We start from the raw sequence: 24,286 nt of genomic DNA, 5'->3' as shown, positions 1-24,286 counted from the left end.
CCCTCTCCCAGAACACTCCACCCACTGGGAGGGAATAGCAGAGGAAGAACATTAAAGCAAGAAGATGCAGGAGCTCTATGGAGAATGTCCTCCTGGCATTGTTCTGCCTGACCCTACAGGGATCTCACCTCAGGACCAGGTGCAGGGACGCTGCACAGAGGTTCCCACTTCTCCTCCTGACCACTAGAGGGGGTCCTGACTTGATCCTCTAGAATAGATCCACATGCAGCAGAAAAAGACCACTTGGTTTCCTTGAGTTTCAATGAGGGCAAGTGGTGGCCAAGAGAGAGACAGTCCAGCAAAGGGGTTGGGTGAAGCTATGTCTGCACCTGGAGCAGGTTTGGGGTGACAGTTCAATGTAGAGCAGGTGCAGGGTAGGGATGGAGTACAGAGGAATGGATCCTGGGCTCTGGGCCCCAGAGCTAACTCCTGGGGACCAACCAGTTGGGCAAGGCATTGGATTCAGATGGTGGTGGAAACTCCCAGTTCATTTGTTCCTTTTCTTATGGCTCAAAGCAACACCATTCTGCTATCTGGAAGCAGGTTTAATGGCCCAGTTAGACAGTGTGTCAAACAGTACCTTTCTCATTCCCAACACCTTACAACTAGTTTTTGTAAGGCTTAAAAGTAAAAACCAGTTTTGAAGTATATACTATATTTAACAATGATTATTAATAAACTATCTTAGAATAAGTATGGCTTAAGATATTTTAGACTTTTTAAAGACTATACACACTTTAAGGTGACTAATATATCCCATAAGGGAAAAGTAAATTTGCAGATCAATTTGGTTTAAACATCTATTAGGAGGGATGATGATTTGTTTGGTTAAAGATGCCTCCTTGGCTTATCATTGACAGCCTGAGACAGCTGTCTAAACGTGGGATCCCATTTCCATGTTTTTACACAACTTTGTTGATGCATAATTTACATGTCATAAAGCCACTTATAAAACAATATACTTAAAAAGTATAGAATTAAATGATTTTTAGATTTACTGGGTTGTACAAATATCAACCTAATTCAGTTTAAATTTTAACATGTAAAATTCAACCATGTTTAACAGAAAACACACCATCAGTATTGGGCTGGATTAGAATCTTTTGGGGGTATCAAGCACTGAACCGGGTCCACCTGTTTTCTTGTGCCAGTTTTTATCCTTCTCTTTGGTCTGTCTCCCTCCTCTGCCTCCTTCTTAGTGTGTTAGGTGCTGAGGTACAAGTTGAAAGATGATTTCTGTCCTCCCAGATCAGGAAAGCAGTCATGAAAAACGATTAAACAGATCACCGCATTCTTTTGTGGAAGTGTCATCCTTGATAGAAGGGCTGCTCTGTGTATTATAGGATCACATTTATCTCAGCCTCACACCAAGTTCTTGGAGATTTAAGGGCTCAGCTCAATAAACATTTATTGGGCACCTGTGCTCCAGGCTGCAGGTACAAAGATGAATAAGAACTCATCCCTGCTCCACGTAGGCAGCTTTAATTCAACCTGAGGTGACTCAGCATCAATCTAATGCTCAAGGTCTGACTGCTCTTGTGACCCAGTTCTAGTATCTCAACCTTTGCCCATGACCAAGTGCAGACCCCCACCTGCTCCCACCTTTGTGTCCTCTTTGTTAACAGGAACGGGCTCCTCCTGCCCTGGCACTGGCTGCTCACTCACCTTCAGGTTGCAGCTCAGAAAGGCAGCTCAGTGAGGCCTGCCCTGGCCGATAATCTAAACTTTCCCCCAGCACACAGACTGCACAACTTCCTTCCCTGCTTTGTTTCCTCCCCTTAACTTTTTGACTTTCCAACATACAACTTATTTTATTTACTTCTTACATGATGTACTGTCTGCTTCCTCCACTAGAATGTAAAATCTATGAAGGCAGCAATTTGGGTGTGTGTTTTCCCTCTGTGAAGGCAGCAATTTGGGTGTGTGTTAACCCAAGGCTAGGTTCCCGGCACCTAATCCATGCTCCATGAATATTTGTTGTATGAATTCACGGACACTTGGATCTTTATCTTGGTCCCCAGTGCTGAGGCCCCATCCTGATAACTAATTCTTCTAGACCTGGGATGCTGCCTTCATTCTCTCTCTTTCCCACACATGGGCTTTCGGGGTGATGCCAGGTTCTCTGACCACGTGCTGCTTGCCAGCTTGCAGCTCTGAACACAGCCTGGGCCTAGCTGCCTTGTTCCTGTAATTCTCACTGAAGAATCTGCTCTGACATGTTGTTGCCCGTTCCTACACTGACTCAAACTGTTGCCCCGGTGCTGGCCTCTCACTAGTCTTCAGAACTCGCCTACCCCAGTCTGCCCCAGTTAATTAACCTTCTCTGTGTGAGAGCTTTACAAGACTGGACAGAAGGCAGAACACCCATGATGCTCTGTGAATTAAAACACCAGCTAGTGGAAATGAATGACTAAGGATGGAAGTGTTTGCTCCACACCACACTGAATGCTTGAATCCCCCCCCCCAAAGTGTTGTTTTGAAAGCCGCTGGAAAAAAAAAATTAAACAAACTTGATACATTTTGGAATCATTACTGATTCCTGAAATTAGCTTCTTAAAAGTAATATTTAAAGTCACTCTTGTAGGGCGGCGCCTGTGGCTCAGTCGGTAAGGCGCTGGCCCCATATACCGAGGGTGGCGGGTTCAAACCCGGCCCCGGCCAAACTGCAACCAAAAAATAGCCGGGCGTTGTGGCGGGTGCCTGTGGTCCCAGCTACTCGGGAGGCTGAGGCAAGAGAATCGCTTAAGCCCAGGAGTTGGAGGTTGCTGTGAGCTGTGTGAGGCCACGGCACTCTACCTGAGGGCGGTACAGTGAGACTCTGTCTCTACAAAAAAAAAAAAAAAAAAAAAAAAAAAAAAAAAAAAGTCACTCTTGTATAATTGTAATATTTCTAAGCTCGAATTTGCTAGTAAAATCTTGGAGTGTCAGAACTCACCTTCTTTATTCCAACCTTCTGGCCAACATCAGAGTTTCAAAATTCTTATTAGTTTCTCTATAAAAATATTTCTTTTTTCTTCCCTAAATTTGAGGCTTAAAATACAGACTCTGGAAGTCTTCTACTTTGAGATTACCTTAGGCTTCTAAAACATGCATAAAACTTTTACACCTCTCAGGGGTATGACAGAGGTTATAGCTTCGGGGAACAAAAGGACAAGATTCAGAACCCCAGAGACAACTGATAGCTATCAAGCTTTATTTGAGTCCCAGTGACTATTTTTCTGTATGTGCTTAATGACAGCATGTTTGGAGACCCCTTTGACAGATTGTATCTGTGGGACAGGACAACAGTCACCTGAGTACAGTATGAATTTTAGTAGATCACATAAAGCTCCCATTGGTTCATAGGGTTCCCTTACCCCTTTTTAAAAAGTCATCTTGGCAAAAGCACTTCAATGAGCTACTTGGGGGAGGGAGAACGCGGAGTTCTTTACTTGTGTTAGAAGGCTCCATTCCAGCAGCTGGGGACAGGCTGCACGCTCTGCTGGAAGATGTGGGGATCATTCCCTTGAGCCTTGCTGCTGGAGACCAGAAAGGTTGGCTGGCGGCGGAACTTCACCAGAGTCATAGAATAGCGTTTCAGGTTTTCATTCTGCAAGGAAGTCTTTTAAAAAGGCACCAAAGGGCGTGGTAATCACCCTCTATCTGCGACCTTCCTCCTCCCTTCTCCCGTTTTGCGGTTAACTAAAGAGGCAGACGTATCTTCAGATCTTCTTGGGGGAACAGACATTCTAAGCCATGTCCCTAAGGTGGAAGTTTGGTTTAAGGTGCGTGACAGGGTGGGCCCCGCCGTACTGGTGGTTCGTGCTTCCTGGCAACCCCGGGTCTTGTGTCTCCTTGTCCCCGTCTCCCATTGGAGGGATCAGGTAGTGGGGTGTTCATTCCAGCCTCTTTGGAAAGTAGGGCCTCAGCCTGGATGGACTATGTGAACTTTTAGGGGCAGCCAAAAAGTACCTGCGGTGACCCGAATCCAGGACGGTTTCTGGAAACCAGATGGTCTAAACTCCTCCCCCTCGCGGTCCCGGGTAGCTAGCGGCAGACTGGGCCCTCCCCGCCAGCCGACGCCCCCGGCTCGGCCCCGCCTCTGGTCCCGGCGGAGCCCGGCCTCCTTTCACACCTGATTCCGCTCGGGTCCTGCGGCGCGGTGGAAAGGACAACGTCGAGGTCCTGGCTGAGGGTGGGCGCTGGGGCCAGCCCCAGGGAGCGCGCAGGGAGGGAGGGTGGATACGCCCCCGCTCCCAGGGAGCGATTCAGGACGGACAGACAGAAGTCCGGGACAGGCAGGGCTCGCGAGCTGGGTGGGGAGGAGGTGGAGCCGACGGGAGGGGCGGTGCCGCGGGCCTCAGAGCCCAGCCTCCCGCCACCACCCACTCCGGTGTTTCAGTCTCGGTGACACAAAAAGCTCCCGCCCGGTGCTCCGCTCCTGGCTGCGGTGTCCGACCTATAAGGCGGAGAGCGGCAGGGCAGGGCAGGTGGGGCAGCCGCCCGAAGGGCCGGGCGGGAGGCTGGGGCTGCAGGCGCCGCCCCGCGGCTCGCGGCTCGGGGAGGGAGGAGCGGCGGCCGCCGGCCCGCGGCGCGCGTCTGGCTGTGGCTGAGCGGGGCGGACGCGCCGGGACCACCCCGCGATGCTGCCGCCGCCGCTGTAGCGAGCGCCGAGCCCGCAGACGAGGAAGGTCAGTGAGTTTCGGTTTGTGTTTCTGCCCCGGTCCTCCCCGGGTCCGGGGCGCAGAGGGGCGCGCAGGGATGTCTGCGCCCGCCCGGCGGCCACCCCGGGCGACTGGGGCAGCTGCCGCCGGGCGTAACGGGGTATCTTATGGATGGGGGTGGTGGGGCCTCAGGGATCCCATGGACAGCAGCGCGGGGTCCGGCCGGGCAGGGCGGCCCCAGGGCGCGGGCGAAAGGGTCTCGGGAGTTGCGTTTCTCCCGAGCGCCGGCGGAGTTGGGCGGGCGGCGCGGTCAGCGGCCGCACACAGTCCTCAGATGCCCCCTGAAGCTCCGGTCCGAGGGAGCCCGCTTCGTGCCCGCGCCGCGCGCGCCGCTGGGGGTGCACGTGCGTGCGCGCTCGCCCCGGCTGCACCCCCGGCCCTCATAATCCCGGCGGCCTCTCCAGGTCCACTCCATCTGCGCCTTTCCCACCCCTAGAAGTTGCCCTGGAGCCCTTCCTGGCAGGAGAGCACACAGTGGTGGGCCAGATGGTGGGGGTCTTTTGTGCGGACACATGCGCCTGGGGAGCCTGCTCCTGGAAGGACAGCGGCAGGACAAAGCAAGCTGGACTCGTGGGGCAGCGCTCGGGAAGCGGCGGTTCCCGATCTCTCCTCGGGTGGGGGTGTGGTGAGGGGAGCGCTGAACGGTTTTGGAAGGAGTAGAGAAATCTGCAGGACAGAGTAACAGTGACTTGACGAAGTGGCCGACAGTGGCAAACGACAGGATGCTTGCGAGCGCAGCGCTGGTGTGTCTGGGCGGGTGACTGGGCGCCCGAGTCCCCGGCGCCCAGGTTTACCTAGTGAATTTCGCCAGTGTATCTTTGCTCCAAGATGTTCTTCTCCACCCTGTAATTTCTTCCTGAGGGATGACTGTTGCTCCCACCAGAGGGGAACTTGGGGGCGGGGGAGACTGCGGAGGAGGGGAGGTGGTTGTTTATCCTATAGAGACAATTAGGAGCCGTGACGCCCCCTTCCCGGCCCTCCAGCCCTGCACACCTCCCCGCTGCTCCCGCTCCGCCGCTGGCCCAGGGGCGCTTGGATTTCCTTCGCCGCCGTGAGTGCCTAACCCTTCCTGCGAGTATTCCTTCCATCCACCACAGGCTGAACAAAGCTCAGTCTCATTTGTGCTTCCAGCTTGTCAGCCTCTTGCCTTCCAAATGCGCACCATTTCCACTTGATGTCATCACGCAGAAGGGGGTGAAAGGGACTCGGTGACAGATTCAGGTAACCCCCACCAATCTGGGTAGCTGCCTGGGTGTCCCTGGGTCATTTGGGCCGGCAGTGCTGGCTCAGTGCTGTTTGGGTGGTTTCTGCATCAACATCATTCCTATCAGAGCGAGGATGTGGGAGCTGCTAGAACTACTGGTTGGGAGAATGGGATCGCGAATGACTTTATTCCTTCCTTTTTGAAGAAGTCACTGGGGGCAAGGTGAATTTAGGGTTGTAGAAATTCTACCTGGTTGATAGAATCAATACGTGGGCAGTTGTATCTGAATGTGGGGTTTGGATATCTGCCTGCTTTCCTGTCTGTAGTAATATATTTTGGCCTTAGACTATAGGTGTGGTATCCTTTGTTGCAAAAGGTGTCATCGTAAGGCTGGTTATGCATTTGATCAGGGCTCAGTGAGGGTTTTGGTCACATGCAGTGACCTTCTTTCTCCCCTCCCTTCCTTCTAATGAATAGTGTTTGCACCATCAAGAGAGCGGAGCTAGCAGTAAATACTGGGAGGCAGGGGAGAGGGCCGTTGGGGGGAGCGGAAAGAGAAAAGAGACAACGGAGCTGGAGTGAACTTTCCATTTATATAGCCATGAACCATTACACTCTCATTCTGCATTTTATCTTAGGTTATCGGTTCTTTTCCAAACACTCTGGCCTGTTCTTTTCTTTCCAAGGATAGTTCTATTTTGATGTCAGCCTAACCAGATCTGGGATTATCTTGGTAAGAGTGCAATGAAAATGTAACCTTCAGACTTCTCAGGACACTTCGGCATTGGGATTTTCTCCTAGAGGGCAGAGTCCTGCGTATCCAGCACAAGTAGCAGGGAACAGGAATGGTCATGGAAGTGGACTCTGGGGTTTTCTTGTAGGAAGACAGCTGAGGGGCTGTACCGAGGCTCTCTTGTACATTGCACATTTTCTCCTCACCCTTCCTCTCCTCCTCAACCCCTTGAAAATTAAAGTTAAAAAACTTGAAAGATTTGTCATTCACCTCTAGGGTAGTTTTGTTTTAAAAGGTGACTTTAAAAACATAAGTGACATTGCCATTTATCCTTCTACTGTAAGATTATTAAAGAATTACTAGGGAAAGTAGATGCTGTCTAGTCCCAGCTGAGACAAAGGCCAATGCTTTGGGAAGATCAGATTAGTAACATGCTGATAGGATAGAGGTATTCTGACAAGTAATTTGATGTCAGCAATAATGTAGGGTGTGTACTGTGTTGCTGTAAGAAGAAACACCACGTGATGGGATAATAGGGAATGTAATAAGGCAACAGAAACAAGGGTGTGGTTTTTTCTTAAAAAAAAAATAGAATAAATACTTCACACATAAAATTCCACATGGGAAAACAGCTGCCTGCACATGTAGATGCACGTCCAAGAACAAAGATGGCCATAGTGCAATGTTAGATTTCCTTGTGGCTTTAAATTGTGTGCACTAATAAATCGCAATGAAGTGTTGTTGTATTGATGTTTTTTGCTTTTTTTAAATGAAGGCTCCCCTCCCCCAGATGTGTGCAATAGTGTGTTTTAGCTTTAGGTTGGAAGAGCCCTAGCGGTTATTAGACTGACCTTTGCCTGCAGGCCTTTGTGCAATGTTCATTCATTCATCCAGGAGGTGTTTATCAGCACCTGATAGATAATGGGCTCTGTGAAAGGTACAGAGTGAGGGTGGGTGGAGAGAAACATAAAAATAAACTACCTCAGGGAGCGGCTAAGGAGATGGAGAAATGAAGACCTGAATCTGGTTAAGTTATGGAAGGTGGAGAGAGATGAAAAAAGATGGGATTGGACTTGTGAGGAGGGAGAATATGACCATCCAGACTCTGCTCGAATGCCCCGTTCATTAGGGGACTCACTGCTTCCTGAAGGTCTGAGCCTGTTGTCAGAAGATGGCCTTTTCTTTGTAGCCTTTAAAGTCTCCTAGATCCCATATGGCTGATTCCACCATTACTAAGAGGTCACTCTTTTCATCCCTTATTCCCTCAGAGTTGTCTGTACCAGTCTCTCCTGATGGCTTTTCAAGATAGCGTTCAGTCCCTGCTGCACCTGAGTTTTGAAACAAATTCTGCTTTTCTGTATTATCTGATGTAGAAAACAGAGGGGAGGGGATACTATTGCAGGTTTCTCTCTCTTTTTTAAACAGGGATGTCTCAGCGAGATGGGTTAGGTTATGCTGCAATAACAAATACCTCTGAATCTTGGTGACTAAATGCAGTTTCTCTTTTCCATGCTATGTCCAGCATGGATGGTAGCTGGGCTCCGCCCGTTGCAGTCACTCAGGGACTCAAAATGTTGTTGGCCTTGTCCAGGTGTGGGCTTGCAAGATCACTGCAGCATTGGGATGGGTGGGCTACAGGTCATGGTCTAGCATTAGGCGATCCCACACACAGGTGAGTTCCATCACTTTGGCCAGTACTGGGCATATGATCCCATTTCATCACAATTGAGTAGTTCATGTGCTGAAAAGGGGAGAAGTGGATCTAGGCAAGTAGCACTAGTGACTTCCACAGTGATCTGGCCTAGGCAAGGGTAGAAAGCGTGTCCCATGGGACCTGTCTTGGTGCTCGGTAGATATCGAATGTTACCTGAGTATTGGCTGAATAAATGAGTGGTAAATATCCTAAAGAATCTGGCCCTACCCCAACCTGTTACTTACTTCTAGGTTGATATGGTATTTACTAACATGATTGTACGCTTGGCATTGGTCATCAAATAAAAGGATTATAATCCTCTCTGTTTGCCTGCTCTGAGTACTTGTTTACTCTGAAGTTAAAGGCCATTCGGTATTTCCAAGGCTGGTTTAAGGAGGCTGTGTGCTTAGCATTATGTAACAGAGAGGTATTCTTGCAGACTTTCTCTTCCTCACCATCTGCCTCTTGTCTAAGACTTCCTGAGTTTGTTTGGATCATTCCAGGGTGGAAAAAAAGTGGCAGAGGTCCTAACGTCACTTGGGAGACCTCCCGCAGCAAACCCCGCAGGGCAGCAGATAAGATCCAAAGGGGGGCAGGAATGTGTTTAGGGTAACCTCAGGTCACCCTCTTAATACTTTGATATTTAGGAAAAGCAATTTGGATAAGAGGCTTTTTCTGGTCACAAGACTAATAGAACACTTAGAGAGTTCTGGGGTGTTTGTACTTCCATCAGCAACAGTCTTGACTAGGAAGGTGCTCAGTTTTAAAGCCTTACTCTCCCTAGAAGAGGTGAGGACTGTGGAATTGGCAATGTAAGAGCAGTTTGTGGCTGAGCAGTTTGTGGCTTGTCGTGAGATTTCACTTTGGGAAGAGCTGGTCACTCATGCATCTTTGTTCACATTGTGGTGACTACATGCACGCGTTAGAATTGTTCAAATTTGATAAGTATCCTAAGCATAAGCTTGGAATTTAACAAAATAGAATTGCTTCTGGCTCATTAATCACCTTGGTAAAGTCACTTTTGTGAGGACAGTGCTCCTTATGTAGAAGTCATATGGTAAACTGACTGTTGGTCCCCTAGTCACAGTGACTGAGGGAACATCCGTATCGACCTAATGATGTAGAGGCTACCCTCTGGTCAGCTTCATTTGAGTGACAAGGTATTGCACCAAAGGGATTTTGAATTGGGAGATGAGCGGCTGGGAGACCAGCAGGAAGAACCAGCCACTGACGGTCTGGAGCCCATTCAGTGTCCTTGGGGGATGGTTTGAGGCCTGGGCACAGCCCGAAAGAGAAGGAAAATGAGACCCTGTGGGACTAGTCTTGGGCTATATTTGGGAAGCTCCAAAATGCCTTTCTGTATTTTGTTTGGCTTCTATTTACTACTTTCATTTCAAATCAAAGTTTGCTAGTTAGGTACAGGACACTTGTGGTGTGAAAGTGGTTTCTGGCACTGCCCATCTCCATGACATCATGGAAGCCAGAAAGGAGGAGGGTGTTGGTTTTCCTGCTCCTTCCCTTGAGGGTTCAGGAATTCTAGTGTGTATTCCGGCAGTCTGCCTCTGTGATTGAAATCATAGTTGGGACAGAATAAGTACAGATGCTCCTTGACTCACAGTGGGGTTATGTCCACTAAACCCATCCTCAGGTCAGTTAAAAATACTGCAAATCAAAAATGCATCAAATACACCCAACCTTCTGAACACCATAGCTTTGCCTAGCCTACCTTCTTTGTACCCAGGGCATTTCCATTAGCCTACAGTTGGGCAAAATCTTTTATGACAAAGCCTAGTTCATAATAAAGCGCTGAATGTCTGATGTAATTATTGAACATTGTACTGAAAGTGAAGAACAGAATGGTTATATGGGTGCTCAAAGGACACGTTCTGCTGAGTGCCTGTGGCTTCTGCACCATCATCAAGTCAGAAGATCCTAAGCTGAGCCATTGTGAGTTGGGGACTGTCTGTACTTGTTTTATGTTTGAGGATTTTGTTCTTCTGGTTGACTCACTGTCATTGTGGGATTTAGAGGAGGCCTCCCGGTGACCTGCTTTTCTTCTGCTTCACGAGGCCCCTGGTTTCTAGGTCTAGACCATCTATGGCTACTGAGGCCTGGGGCACATCCTTTGTGGAATTGTGGGGGCTGTGAGTGATCTGTCAGGAGTGGGAGGGATGAGTCGGAGAAAGTGCCTCATTTACCACACGATGTATTAATTCCTGCATAAATAAAACTCATTGCAAACATTCTGCGTGATGAAACTTATTCTAACATCACACAGGCTCCCTGTGGTATCAGCCCTTTGTGCAAAGAAGGAGTTGATTGAATGAAGACATGTCACTGGTAGGTGCAAAGTTATCGTGAAGTGCAATCTACGAATGCTATGTTCTGTGCTTGTATTTTCTCTTTGTACACCCCTTGTCCCCACGGTCTCATTCCCACCTACCAGGGAAATTTAACTTTCCTGGCTTCGTTCTGATCTATAAATTCAGATAATCACAATTACTGCCCTCTTCCCTGAGGTTTGACAAGAATTGATGGGATATAGGGGACATTATTATTAATTTTACTATTCTGCTTATTAACAGAGTAACTGTCCTTCCCAGTAGCAGTTCTTACATCTTCCTTAATTTCTATGTCCCCTGCCACATCACAGCTGATAACCTTATTTCTCTGTGCGCTGTCACAGTGGTCACCCTCACTTCCTGACTTTCCTACCCCCAATCCATATTACAAAATATCGTCACTCTCAGAGCCATTCAATCTTTCATTCTCTCCCTTAATGACCTTCAGTGGCTGCTGTTTTTCTTGGGAGAGGCAGCTAACATTCTTCAGTCTTTTTTTAAGAGGTATCCCCAGCTTGATGGGATAATTCCTTTCCAACCTCCTTTTGCTCTTGACTTTAAACCACCACAATGGCTGGGCCAGTTAATCCACTCTTCCCTCAAAATGCTTTGCATAGCCTCTTTCTTCGTTCCAGCACCTTCTGTGGCCTAAAATGTCCTCCCTCTTCCTTTCTTTCCATCCTATTGTTAAAAGCTCAATTCAGCTCTTAATTCTTCGAAAAAGTTTAATTCAATCACTTTAGTCCTTAGCAATGTTTTACTACTATAAAGTTCTCTGGCAAAATTGCCTCCATCTCTCATATCATTCAGCATTCATTCATTCATTCTCCAAAGGGTACTTGTCATAGATTGTCTTGTATTAATCACCTAAGACTGAAGTGTCTTTTTCTTTCTGTTTAATTGGAAAGAACAGGAATCCCACTCAAGCTAGTTTTTATATAAAGGGAAGTGTTTTGAAGATAGCCCAAGATGTCTTTTGTCTTCAAGCCACTTATCACAAGAGTCCTAGTGAATGGGATCCTTCCAGCCATTTTTTCCTACCAACCGTTTGCTACCCTGGACCTTTGTAGCTGGGGGAGAGGTCAGGGGCCAAAGTTCCCTCAAGGGGGGCCTGCAGGCTGGCAGATGTAGCAATTCTGACCTACAGAATCTCAGTTCTCTTGCAAGCCCCTTAAAGATAAGGAGTTTATGAGGTTTGGCCCCATTTTGTATTTGTTACCATGTTTATATATGAACTTAATAAATAATCATTGGTAACTCCTTGACAACACAGAAATTAATTTTGATGCCATGTGGTAAAGGGATTATAGACACTTTTGATCTGGACTCTTTTTTTTTTTTGTAGAGACAGAGTCTCACTCTATCGCCCTTGGTAGAGTGCCGTGGCGTAACACAGCTCACAGCAACCTCCAACTCCTGGGCTTAAGCGATTCTCTTACTTCAGCCTCCCGAGTAGCTGGGACGACAGGCGCCCACCACAACGCCCGACTATTTTTTTGTTGCAGTTTGGCCAGGGCCGGGTTTGAACCCGCCACCCTTGGCATATGGGGCTGGCGCCCTACCCGCTAAGCCACAGGCACCACCCCCGGTCTGGACTCTTAAAGGAAGTTCAGAACAGAAGCTTATTTTTAGAGCTTCTCCTACTTCCATTAATGATTACATGTTGAATCAATTTAGAATTACCAGGCTGCAGAGTGCATAGCAATGTTTGAGAAGTGACTGTTTTCCTTGACAGGCATCATTCTAACAAAACTAGAATTCTGATTTCTATTTTCCAGCTACCCTGGTCGCACCACCCAAAAAAAAAGAAAGAAAAAGAAAAAAAACCTCTCTTTGGGGACAAGTAGCAACAAGAGAAATGTGTTCAATTACTTGAGAATTTGGACCCCATTAGGCCACCTTACAGTCTAAGGGAGCAGACTGTGACATCTGTGTTTGATGTGACTGGGTGGTTCCCCATAACTGACCACCTGTCTCCCTTCATAGTTAACTCAAGGCATCAATACCCTTGTGATACACATTCATCGGCCTTATCTCACCTCTTTTGATTTTGGAATATTCATTCACATGATAGAAACTCTTCTTTGATACTTAATGCTTGATCATTATAGAAGTACTATTATAAAAGAGAGAAATATGGGTGGTGCCTGTGGCTCAAAGGGGTAGGGCACCAGCCCCATATACCGGAGGTGGCGGGTTCAAACCCAGCCCTGGCCAAAAACTGCAAAAAAAAAAAAAAAAGAGAGAGAGAGAAATGTGTTCAATTACTTGGAGAAAATGGCTGGGAACACACTAACATTAAAATAACACCGTCAGTGTACTTAGTACTGATATGAAGTCAGCACATGATCTAATTTATGCCCACATAGTAGAAAAACTCATTTCAATTCAAGTTGTGGGGAGGGGAAACAAGCGAGGGAAGGGAGAGGGTTGGGGTGCTCCCATGAATGTGCACAATGTAGGGGTGTATGGCACACCTTTTGGGTGCTGAACATAACTACAAGAGAGACTCTACCTAACAAACTCAAATATTGTGACTTGGTTGTTTGTACCCTCACATTAACCTGAAAAAAAAAAAAATAACACTATTAGTTGGAAGGGCAGTGAATAGAGCTAAAACAAAGCGTCTGCTATGATATTCTTTTGCAGTTGTGTTGCTCTGGGGTAGGCTTGCAAATTGCTTCCTTGTAGGTTAATAATATGAGATTAAAAATGGTTGGAGAACACGTGGATATATCTCTGTGTCTTAGAGAATTTGCCTATTTGTCACGAGACGTAGGATTACTGTCATTTTAGGGGAGTAGTAAGTAATACAGAAACCTACGGTAGGGATCCATCTAGTCACCTGTCGTGGTGGGTAAAATAGCATTTAAAACACTAAGCATTAATGAATTAAGCCACATATTGGTTAAACAATTATATTCATTAAATTTATTCAAATATTGTCTACTTTTTGCTAGGCATAATTCTAATAAAAATCTCTCCACTTCCTAGCTTCATGTATGTACGTTAGTCATAATTGATTTGATTACTCTGCTGTCCGCCTGGAATGCCGAAGCTAAGATGGTAGAGAATAAAAGAAGCATCTGGTGATTTTCTTTCTGCTCTTTGACCCTCCCCATTACGTGCCCACCTTACATGGCCCTTGTTCAGGTGAGAAGTTAGAAACATGGAATTTTTAAAGCTATATGGGTTTGACTTTAAATTTCAGCTCTGCCATATGACCTTGAATAAACAAGGTCAGAGTGAGCCTTGGTTTCTTCAGCTGCAAAAGGGGAAGGAATCAACCCCATTGAGCTGTGGTGTGAGTAAGAGGCTTTCTGAAGTGCTTAGCGTGTTGCCCTGTGTTGTAAGCACTACATGCAGGGCAGCTATTACTGATGTCCGTGTCACTCAGCATCTACCATCTTATGCTCACTCCTGGAAATACTGGGAGGAATAGGAATCCTCTAACCTGAAGAAGCCCTTAAGCTAGCCCAGGAGATAACCATGTCCAAGTAATGACAGCCGTCAGCGTTTACATAAGATTTTCTTTTGTGTGTTGTTATCATTGGAGTCTTGTCATTGGAGAGTCTTTGTAAAGCTTTGCTGAAATGATCTGGAGTTTAAAATGATTGACCTTCTCAGGAGGAACTAGAGAAAGCTGGAAGAAAGTGGCAGAGGAAAGGCAGCTGAGAAGAGGTCCCAAGCCATCCTGGAAGGATCCCGGTTTCCTTTCCCCTGTGGCCTCACCCTCCCCAGGTGCAGGGAAGGACAGCTTGCAATGGACTCCCTCTTTCCTGGGGTCTGGTTTCTTGGAGGTGGGTGGGGTGAACCCTGAGTTTTTCATTAAGAGCATAGCTGCATCATGGAACTTTCCATTTTCAAACCAGAACAGTCCCAGGAGAATTAGGACAAGTTGGTGACCCTTCTGTCATGTTCCAAGATAGTTGTTCAGCATTCCTGAAGCAGTTTTGTGAACATTTAATATCCTCAGCCATACAGCCATCCTCAGAGAGGAGGCAGAGGATGAGATGGCAGAAGCCATGATAGCTTTGTCAATTCCTTTATTTAGGAATCTGCATTTTGGAATGGAATCTTTATTATTATAATTAAGGAAAGGCTCTTAAATAAAGACAAGGAAACTAGGCTATACAATAAACAGTTAGTGTGATCTTTAGAAGGTCTCCTAAACAGTGGTAGTTGCCCAGCAGGATGGTTGCCTGGGACTTGGTACACAGTAGACACACAATAAAGACTTGTTGCAATGATGAAATCAGTTTCTTCTTTCGAAATAACCTTGAGGGCTGCACAGACAAGTGTGAAGGGGACTCTGAGAGCTACATTTCAGTTCAGTCTAAGATGCTGATCATTGCAGGGGTTGAACCAGTCTCAGCCATGGTCTCTGTGGGCCCTTCTGTAGCTAATTTGAAAATACGTGCATTTAAGTACATCCTGGGTTTCTTATTGTGTTGATGTCTGGCGAGTGTTTATGTAAGAGCTTGGGCTCTTCTTAACTGCTTTTTCTTCTTGGTAGAATCACATGATGCTAGCAGACAATTACCCAGTCTTTTGTTCGAAACTAGCGTGGGAGCTTCTGGAACATGCCCATGTGTAAACATGATGGTAGCGTGGGCTGGGTGCGCGGGGGAGGGGGGGAATGTGTGTGTGCTGTGGACTCAGTTGCCCTCCCAGAGATTCCAGAAGGACTTCATGTTGAGTCTGTAATGCCAAGTGGGTTGGGAAGGGAACCAGGCCTGCCTCCACCCCAGAACACAGATCCAAAATCTGAAGTGGGCATTTCCTTTGAATGTCATATCAGCACTCAAAAAGTTTCAGGTTTTGGAGCATTTTGGATTTCAAGATTGGGGAATTTTGGATTTGGGCTGTTTACTCAGTAGTTATGCTCTCTTTTCTTCAACAGTGGAGCCAAACCCATTAAAAATTAATTGTTCATGCACCCTTGGGCTGATAACAATGCTGGCTCCACTTTGCCAGCATTCCCTCTCTCTGAATCTTCATTACTAACAAGAGGGACTGATGGAGACTGGTAAGGCCCTTAGAGGAGCCATGATTCTTCCAGTAGTTAGCAGATGGCTCGACTGATAACCTTTTGTGTTATGTTTCTCCTTGGGACCTACAGCAAATTGCTAGGAACAGCAGTTAGATTGTTGGTTGCCATTTTTGCAGATCTCATGCACATACCTGCCAGAAGTAGTACCTGAAGGCAGCTGGCAGACACTGTGTGACTTTCCCATGTAATCATTATACGCACCAAGATGTGTGCTCGGTAGTCACCATGTTACTGGTAAGCCAGACTTCTTCATAGTCTATTACTTCACCTCATAATAAGGTAAACAGCTTGTCCATGGCAGGGGAATCTTTTAGGCAAACAGAATGCATTTAATACATTGCCTTTATTTCTGTATACGATGTGCTAAATATTAGTTTCAAAGAGTGTCTCCCTGGAGAGTCAGTACAGGTTGAGAATCCCTTATCTGAACTGCTTGGAACCAGAAGTGTTTTGGATTTTAGATTTTTTTTAAATTTCGTAATATTTTCATTATACTTAACATTCCAACAGTGTATTTACTAGTTGAGCATCCCAAATCTGAAAATCCAAAATCCAAAGTGGATTTCGAATGTCATATAGGCACTCAAAACTTCAAAGTTTGAAGCATTTCAGATTTCACGATTTGGGAATTTTGGGTTTGGGATGCTTACCTCATAGTTTACTCTGTTTTCTTCAATATTAGATTCAATTTATGAAACATTAGTTCTTCTTGCACCCTTGGGCTGATAACAATATAATAAGATAGTTGAGGATTGTGTGTCAAGGCAGTCATAGCATACAGGCATTTCTGTAGGAAGTTTGTTAATTTGCAATGAGCTATGTCTTCTATAGGAAATGAGAGTATGTCAGATTTTACCCCAAGTTTATTTCACCTTATTTGTAGAGTCTATCTGTAGAGATGCCAGATCTTTTCTTTACTGCTCTTTAAAATAACATTCCCTTACAGTCAAGTGCAGTCTGCAATGAACTTGAAAAAGGGATGTTGTGGAGAAGATGAGTCAATTAGGCTTTCTCGCCTGAAGGCCAGATTATCTTGAGTAACCTTGATCAAGCTGGCAGGTGCTGTGTTATCTTAAGTAATTGTCATTAGTTCTCCATTCAGAGCTGCTGCTGTTCTGGTCTCTATATAAGGCTCTGAGGCTTTCCACCTGTGTGGGCTTCCCAAGGGGCAAAGCTTCTTATACTAGCTCGCCTTCCCCGCTGGCTGAATGAAAGCAGATGTGCCGTGCCTGCTTGCTGGCCGCCAGGAGTTGAATTAAGGGCATGTCACAGCTACCTTCAGCTCCTTGGTTTTTCACTGGTCTGTTGGAATCCCATGTGAACCTCCTTAGCCTCAACCACTGGCACTATAGAGGTCATCTTGGCAATCTAGAATTCCTTATAAATGAAGAGGGCAGTGATGATCAATGTTGAATTCCCAACCTGATTCAGTCTAGTTCTGGCTGCCTCAGCTTTTATTTGATTCCATGTCTTTGACTATTGCAAAAGGCCATGCCATTAGTTTCTGTTACCACTTTTAGTAAAGGTGAACGTGGTGTCACTTAGACCTTAGAAAGGGGTTGTTTGCCTGCAAACCAGAATTTTCACCTCACCATCGGAGGATGCCGTTCTCAATAGGTTCATTGTCCTCTGGATTCTGGAGTCTGCTTCTCTCATTTTTTATTTCTCCCTAGAGATTCTGACTTGTAAAGAGAAGAATTTCTTCTTTTTATGAGGCTTTTGAGTGTGAGGTGACTGGTGTCGTTCAATATAATCTATAGTACTTAACAACTAAATACACTTTGTTTTCCCAAAGCTGATCACAGTGAAAATAAGTAGAGAGAGACAACCATTTGAGGGAGGAAGAGTGAGTAAAGAGAAGAGTGGGGGTAAAGAATTGTGTAGGTGCAGGGCATTTTTAAAACTCAATTTTAGTTTCAAAATCAAGAACAACTGTTGGTTACATGGTCGTATTGGCCTCATAATTAAAAGGATCTTGCCCAAAGCAAATTGAAGTTGTTATTAATAATGTTCTACCAAATGACATGGATCTTTTTTAGATATTTTCCTTCCCAAACTATGCTGGATTCTACAGTGTATTCGATGAAAACTGAAAGACAATTTTGGGGGTTGGGAAGTTAACTGTAGTATGAATATAATAGTAGACAGTGTTGTTACGGGCTTCAGGTGCTTTAAGCCTGAAGTGCTTTAAGCATGTTATCTGGGAATAGGACCTGGAAAGATCAGGTGACTTGTCCAAGATTACACAGTGACTTTACACTAGAGCTGGGATCTGACCCTGGGAAATCTGCTGTGGAGCCACACTCGTAACTGGGATTAGGGGTCAAAGGAATTTTGAAGATTGGTTCAGTGTAACAATTTAGGGAGAGATCTGACTTCTACACTGGCCTGTCTTTGGGAACAAAGATGGACAATTTTGGTCACCTATCTGCTCTAATCAGTTTGATGATGACTTAGAGGCAGTGTCATTAGAGAGAGTGGGTGCAAGTTCTATCGGGAAACTTGCAGTTTGATTTCTAGCTATTACCCAAGCTTTGCCCTGTGCTAAGGTTTCTATGAATTCTGGTGCTGCAAATTGTTTCTCGAAAGGTCACTTGACCAAAGACCAGTATATGTAGTTGCCTGAGAGATTCAAACAGATGCTGGGAGCTTATGACTTTTGTGAATACAGTGCTAAAAAACTAAACAGAAGAACATTTTTACAATTCTCTTCCCCTAAGTAAGTGGAGAAAATCATACCCTTCCATATTTCTATTCCTTTGTTCATGTAGTTCCCTTTTCCTGGGATATTATTCCTCTCTGCCCTGCTTCTCCTCCCACCAAAAAACATATCTTAATGACAAGCCCTAAGTACTGGATATGCAGTTGTCCCTCAGAATCCCTGGGGATGGGTCCCAGGATACCCCTCAGTTACCAAACTCGATGGATGCTCAAGTTCTTTATGTAAAATGGACTAGTATTTGCGCATAACCTCTACACATCCTCCCATATAATTTAAATCATCTTTAACTTACTTATAATACTTAATTCAATGTAAATATTATATGAACATGATGTGAATGCTATCGTGTAAATGTAAGTATTATAGTGCATTGTTTAGGGAATGATGACAAGAAAAGGAAGCCTATGCACGTTCAGTGCAGACGCATTCTTTTCTTTCTTTCTTTCTTTTTTCCTGAATATTTTTCATTCCTAGTTGGTTAATTCCAAGGATGGAAAACCCATGGATATGGAGGGGCAACAATACTTCCTTCAAGACTCCATTTCTATTTCCCTTGCCCTGTGGATCCTTCTGCAATTCTCTTGGGCAGAGTTAATTTTCCTTTTGTTTATTCTTTTTAATCGCACTTACCCCGTGTGATAATTCTGCTTATGTTTGCCTCTGCTGCTCCGTCATGAATTCTCTGACTGTAGGGACTGCCAGCATTTGAATGTATGTGCTCTTCCAAAATTCATGTTGGAACTTAAACCCCAAGGTGATGGTATTAATTGGGGGGCTCGGTAAGAGGTGATCAGGCCATGGGCGTCCCACCCCTGTGAGTGGGATTAACACCCCTGGGAGAGGTTTCAGGGAGTTGCCCATCCTTCCATCTCTTCTGTCGTGGTGAGGACTCAGCAACAAGGTACTGTCTTGGAAGCAGAGATTTCTTTCCAGACACTGAATCTGCCAGCTCCATTATTTTGGACTTCCCTTCCCCTAGAACTGGGAGGAATAAATTTCTGTTGTTTATAAATTACCTGATCTCTGGTGATTATAGCAACACAAATGGACCAAGACAGAAACCTCATCTTGTTCAGGGGTTTGGATGAATGAATGGAGGTGTGAACAGGTAAGTGAATGAACAAGTGATTAACATGTGGATCTGTCGGACTGGTGAGGGTGCACACTGGTGGGAAGTGATGGCGGACCTGAGCCCATTGGACATGTCACTGACTGCAGCAGGGGGACTAATGCTCACCAACTCCCAGCATTTTGACCTTCGGGGCTGGATAATGCTTTGTTGTGGGGACACTGTCCTGGGCACTGTGAAATGTTTAGTAGTATCCCTGACTCTACCCATAGGTGCCAGTTGCCCCAGTTCTATCACAGATGTCTTCTGACATTGCCAAATGTCCTCTAGGAGCCAAAAATCACCCCAGTTGACAGTCGCTGTACTATGCCACCCTCTGCCTCTAGGTGTGGCCACTTGAGTAGTTTTCACCAATGGGGTGTGTGTGGAAAGGAGAGGCAGTTCAGGGTGGGGGTGCCTTGTCTATACTTGTCCTCTTTCTGGTCTGCTGGTTGGCTTCAGGGGGTTCGGGGAGAACTCAGAAGGCTGAGGATATGACGGAGTCACAGGATGGCAGGAGCTGGGTTCCAAAGTGACCCTGTGGAGCAGACCCACCCTTACCATGCTGCATTAGAATACAACGTAAAGAAGAAATAAGCCATTGTTGCATTGGCCAAGATATTTGGGGATGTTCATTTTGGCAGTCTACCCTCCTAACCTTCCCTGACAATGGAAAGCAGGGCCCTTGCTGAAGTAACCTGCCAGTATTATAGGCAATGAGTAAAAATAGAGATTCCAGCCATGGGTAAAGGTCCTTTTTTTTCTTTATTTGTTCTTGTATAGTATCAGCCTTATTGCTATAATTCTTGTAATTTCTATGTTTTATCAGAAAATATGATGGTAAAATTTGTTATTCCTACCACTCTAATAATTTTGACTTGTGAATACCAAGCAGCTTTGAGCTATAAATACTTTTAGTAAAAAGCAGTAAAACTTCAAGTCTACTAGCAGTTTTCATTTCACTGTGTATGTATATGTGCCTGCAACACAAGGTCAAATTGAGATATTTGTGTCAGTTTATGTTTAATGCATTTTAACAATTTTGGGGAGGAAAATGACAGATGTTGATACCCTGCAGTCACAGCTGTTTCCCACACCATTAATAAATCACTGTCTGATATGACGGTCTTTGAAATGGACTCTTATATGCTTAGTCCAACTGAATACTGTGGATTAGTGTCCTTTAAAAAGCTGAACCCCAAAGCTTGTTCATCAGACTAAATTCAGCACACAATTCTAGATTTCTTTGGCAGCAATTAGTTATATTTGTGGTTGTGTCTACGCAGAACCACCCATCAAAATGCATAAGTCGAAAGGTTTCATTTGGTGCCCATCTGGATGACAATAGGGGAGTTGTTGGTAGGGACAATGGCTGTTTGTGGAGGAGCCCTTAGTGGCTGGAAGCTCTGTGTTTGGTTCAGTGGTCTGTGTGCCTGTTTGGTGTGTCCAGGATTCAATCCATCACCTCACAGAGGGCCACCCTACCTGTCTTCAGGTCAAAGTCCCTGTTAGGAAGGACAGTAAATCTGGCTTGATGAGAAGATGGTGAAGTCTCTCTTTCTTGTAAACATCCTGCTAGGCATCTTTACTACCAAATATCTGTTTAGTGTTACCCCCCATATAAAACATTTGCACAATAAACTAAGTCTAGCTGACAGTTATGGCACTAATTATATGCCAGGGCTAGTTGTTTTGCTTACAATGTGTGCATCATCCTCACAATAATCCCATGGGGAGGGGGGCGAAGGTGCTGGTGATACCTTTAATGTACACGTGAGGAAACTGACGTCCACAGAAGCCCAGTGATTTGCTCAAGGTCACAAAGCAATTCAAAGCCAGAGCTAAGATTAGAACCAGGCCAGGATGGCTCCAGAGGTGATGCTGTAAACTACGGCCTCTTCTTTTTCATTCTGTTAAGGACACTCACTTTCTCTGAGATTGCCTGTATTTTCATGACTTCAACTCACATCTGCATCTGGTGCTTAGGAAGAGTTATTGATACCATTGCTTTGTTTTTGTATGAGTCGAGCGTAAGTTTCCAATGTAGCTGTCGGCTGATACACTTGTAATCTTCCATAACTCTTGGCATAATGCTTCCATGTCAGAAGGTACTTAATTAGTATGTTGATTTGATTATTTTTATACTGAGGTGCTCCTTTGGGAGGTTACCATGTAGGAGTAAGAACACATACACAGGGGTGCACACGCCAGGTGGTACTGGATGAAATGGGGTTGGAGTTCAGAGGATTTCAGAATGGCTTCACGGGAAGGGTAGCAGCTGACAGTGCCCTGAGGGTAGGTGGTAATTATCTGGACATGTGGGCTGGGGAGGGGGGCTGGGCACGACAGTGCAGTAACCAGCACCAGCACAATGGTAGGGGGATGGACCCTGTCTTCAAACAGCAAATAATGCTTTAGGACAAGAGTATGAAGTGGGAGAGTGGGACAGTATGAAAAAGGATTAGAAAAGTTAGTGGGAAGGGAGGTGGTGGGATTTATTTGGGAGGAAGGCATTTATAGTTTGGGGGTTGGAGGAGGATGTGGGTGTGAAGCTGTGTTTTCAAAAGAATAATCTGGCAGCAGTCAGTGGGGACTGTAGCAGGAAGGGACAAAAGTGGGGCCAGAGGAGCAGCAGCAGGCCTGAGCCCCGGGGGAGAACAGCAGGCCGGGGAAGAGTGGGTGAATACAGGAGGCATCTCAAGACAAAACTAGGAGAACTGGGGGGACCTACTGAATGACAGGAGGGAGGTCTGCAGGTTTCAAGTCAAAGATAATGGGTGAATAATGGTAACAAATAACAGCATTACAGGGAAAATATCAGATTTGGGAGAAATGGGAAGTTCACTTTGGAAGGGCATTGAGTAGAGGTCAGAGCTATACCTGTGAGAATAATCCACGCCAAACAATCGTTCTGAATCTGAGGCTGGCCCATGTTGCCAACAGGGCAAGAAACCTGCTCGAGAGCTGGCTGTGAAAAGGCATAGGTCAGAAAGTTGGTAGGAACAAAAAAAAAAAAAGTGATGTGTTGCAGTTATGGTATAGCTTAATTTGCAGTTATTACTCCAAAATTGGTTATGATTTCTCCTAGATTTAAAATACTGCCCATACTTTCCAGACTGTGTGTAAGGACTGTTTCACACAGGGCCCTGAATGGAATGTTGGGAATCTGATAGGAAGACCCCCTCCCCACCCGAACTAGTGAACTCACCAGGTCCTGGACAGTGCCCAGGTTGTTGTGTGTTTTGAATGCCCACCGTCCTTTTCTTCCACTGTCCTTACGTTCAAATCCTAACTCTTCCTTCGATATCCTGGTCATATCCCACTTCTGAATCCCTGATGAAAATGACCTTTCTGTCTCTACCAGCCCCTGGGGACAGCAGCTGCTGGCTGGTAATGGACATGCGTCTGTGAGGGCTGAGACCTTCTGATTCATCCTTGTGTCTCAGCCACCACGCTTTTTTCCCCCCCACCAGTAAATGTTGGTGTGAACTATTATCTTGCATCTTTCACTGCTTTGTCCTGCTAAGGACTGCCGTGATCTCATGATTTTTTAATATCTCCCATGCAATCATGGCTATGGTATCTTCAGTGGTCCTGGCTGGTTGATTGAGGGCTGTGTCATCAAGAAATTCTCTTTCCTGTCTATGCACCCTTGCTACAACTTAGCAACTGAGTCTTGGATCTGTAATCAGAAGTGCACAATATTGGGTATCATATTTGTCTGCCATTTATTTACATTTATCTACTACTCCAAAGGCATATTGACATCAGATTGATTCCTCTCTTTGGTCAGTTAATGGGCTGTCAGACTGGGAGTAAGGAAGTAGTTTGTGGGAAAATGACTATGTGCCTTTGCCTTTGGTCTCATGTAAGGGGTTAGGGTAGGTTTTCAAGAACTGGAATGTGCTCAGGCCCAAATGAGTGGAACAGCAGTAGAAGTCTGAAATTAGTCTCTCTCTCTGTGTGTGTATATATATATACTTTTAAAAAATTTTTTTTGAGTAAGAGTCTTAATTCTGTCACCCTCGGTAGAGTGCCATGGCATCATCTCATAGCAACCTCGAACTCCTGGATTCAAGCAATCTTCTTGCCTCAGCCTCCTGGATAGCTGGGACTACATCATGCACCCACCACAATACCTGGCTACTGTTTCTATTTTTTGTAGAGACTAAGTCTTGCTCTTGCTCAGGCTGTTCCTGAAGTCCTGAGCTTGGGCATTTTATCCTCCTCAGCCTCCCAGGGCACTTGGATTACAGATGTGAACCACCATGCCCAACCAGTGTCTATCTTTTTAAAATTAAATTAATTAGATAAAATTCACTCAGTATATATGAGCAATGGAGGAGCCAAGGGCTTTACTTTTCCTTCCTGAGGTTTGTTTACTAACCAAGTCTCAGCTGCCTCATCAGCCTCAAACACTCCCAGTAATTAGTAAAAATGGACTGTTCCATTTTCTCAGGAAACAAGTCCACTTTCCTTGGGTTGTGGAGAAAGAAGTTTATGTTAGGTGGATGTTCATAACTGACTTTTGAATAATCAAAGTGTAGTACATCTGTGCAAAAAGAAGCACGTGGCGGCAGTCACTTTGGTGCTGTGACACGTGAGGTCCATCTATTTTTAAGTATGGAGACTGCGAAATTTTGAGTAAAAATTTTAAATATTAAACCTCTTTGATATTTGTGCTTTTATAAGTTAAAAAAAACTGCTAACATACTTGGTAATAAATAA

The 24,286-nt window shown here is 45.4% G+C and overlaps 1 protein-coding gene across 5 annotated transcripts in view; it reads left to right on the top strand.

The window, feature by feature from the left end:
• Positions 1-3,196: 3,196 nt before the first annotated feature.
• Positions 3,197-24,286, top strand: part of RNF152 (ring finger protein 152) — a 76,851-nt gene continuing 55,761 nt past the window's right edge. For 2 of the 5 annotated variants that reach the window (XM_053571710.1, XM_053571712.1), the window contains exon 1: positions 4,399-4,670. The gene's annotated coding sequence lies outside the window, so the exon portion shown is untranslated. The other 3 variants (XM_053571715.1, XM_053571713.1, XM_053571714.1) reach the window with 3 other exon arrangements.

This window comes from Nycticebus coucang, chromosome 19, assembly GCF_027406575.1.
Source record: "Nycticebus coucang isolate mNycCou1 chromosome 19, mNycCou1.pri, whole genome shotgun sequence".
NCBI lineage: Eukaryota > Metazoa > Chordata > Mammalia > Primates > Lorisidae > Nycticebus > Nycticebus coucang.
This window is presented reverse-complemented; position numbering and strand designations above follow the sequence as displayed.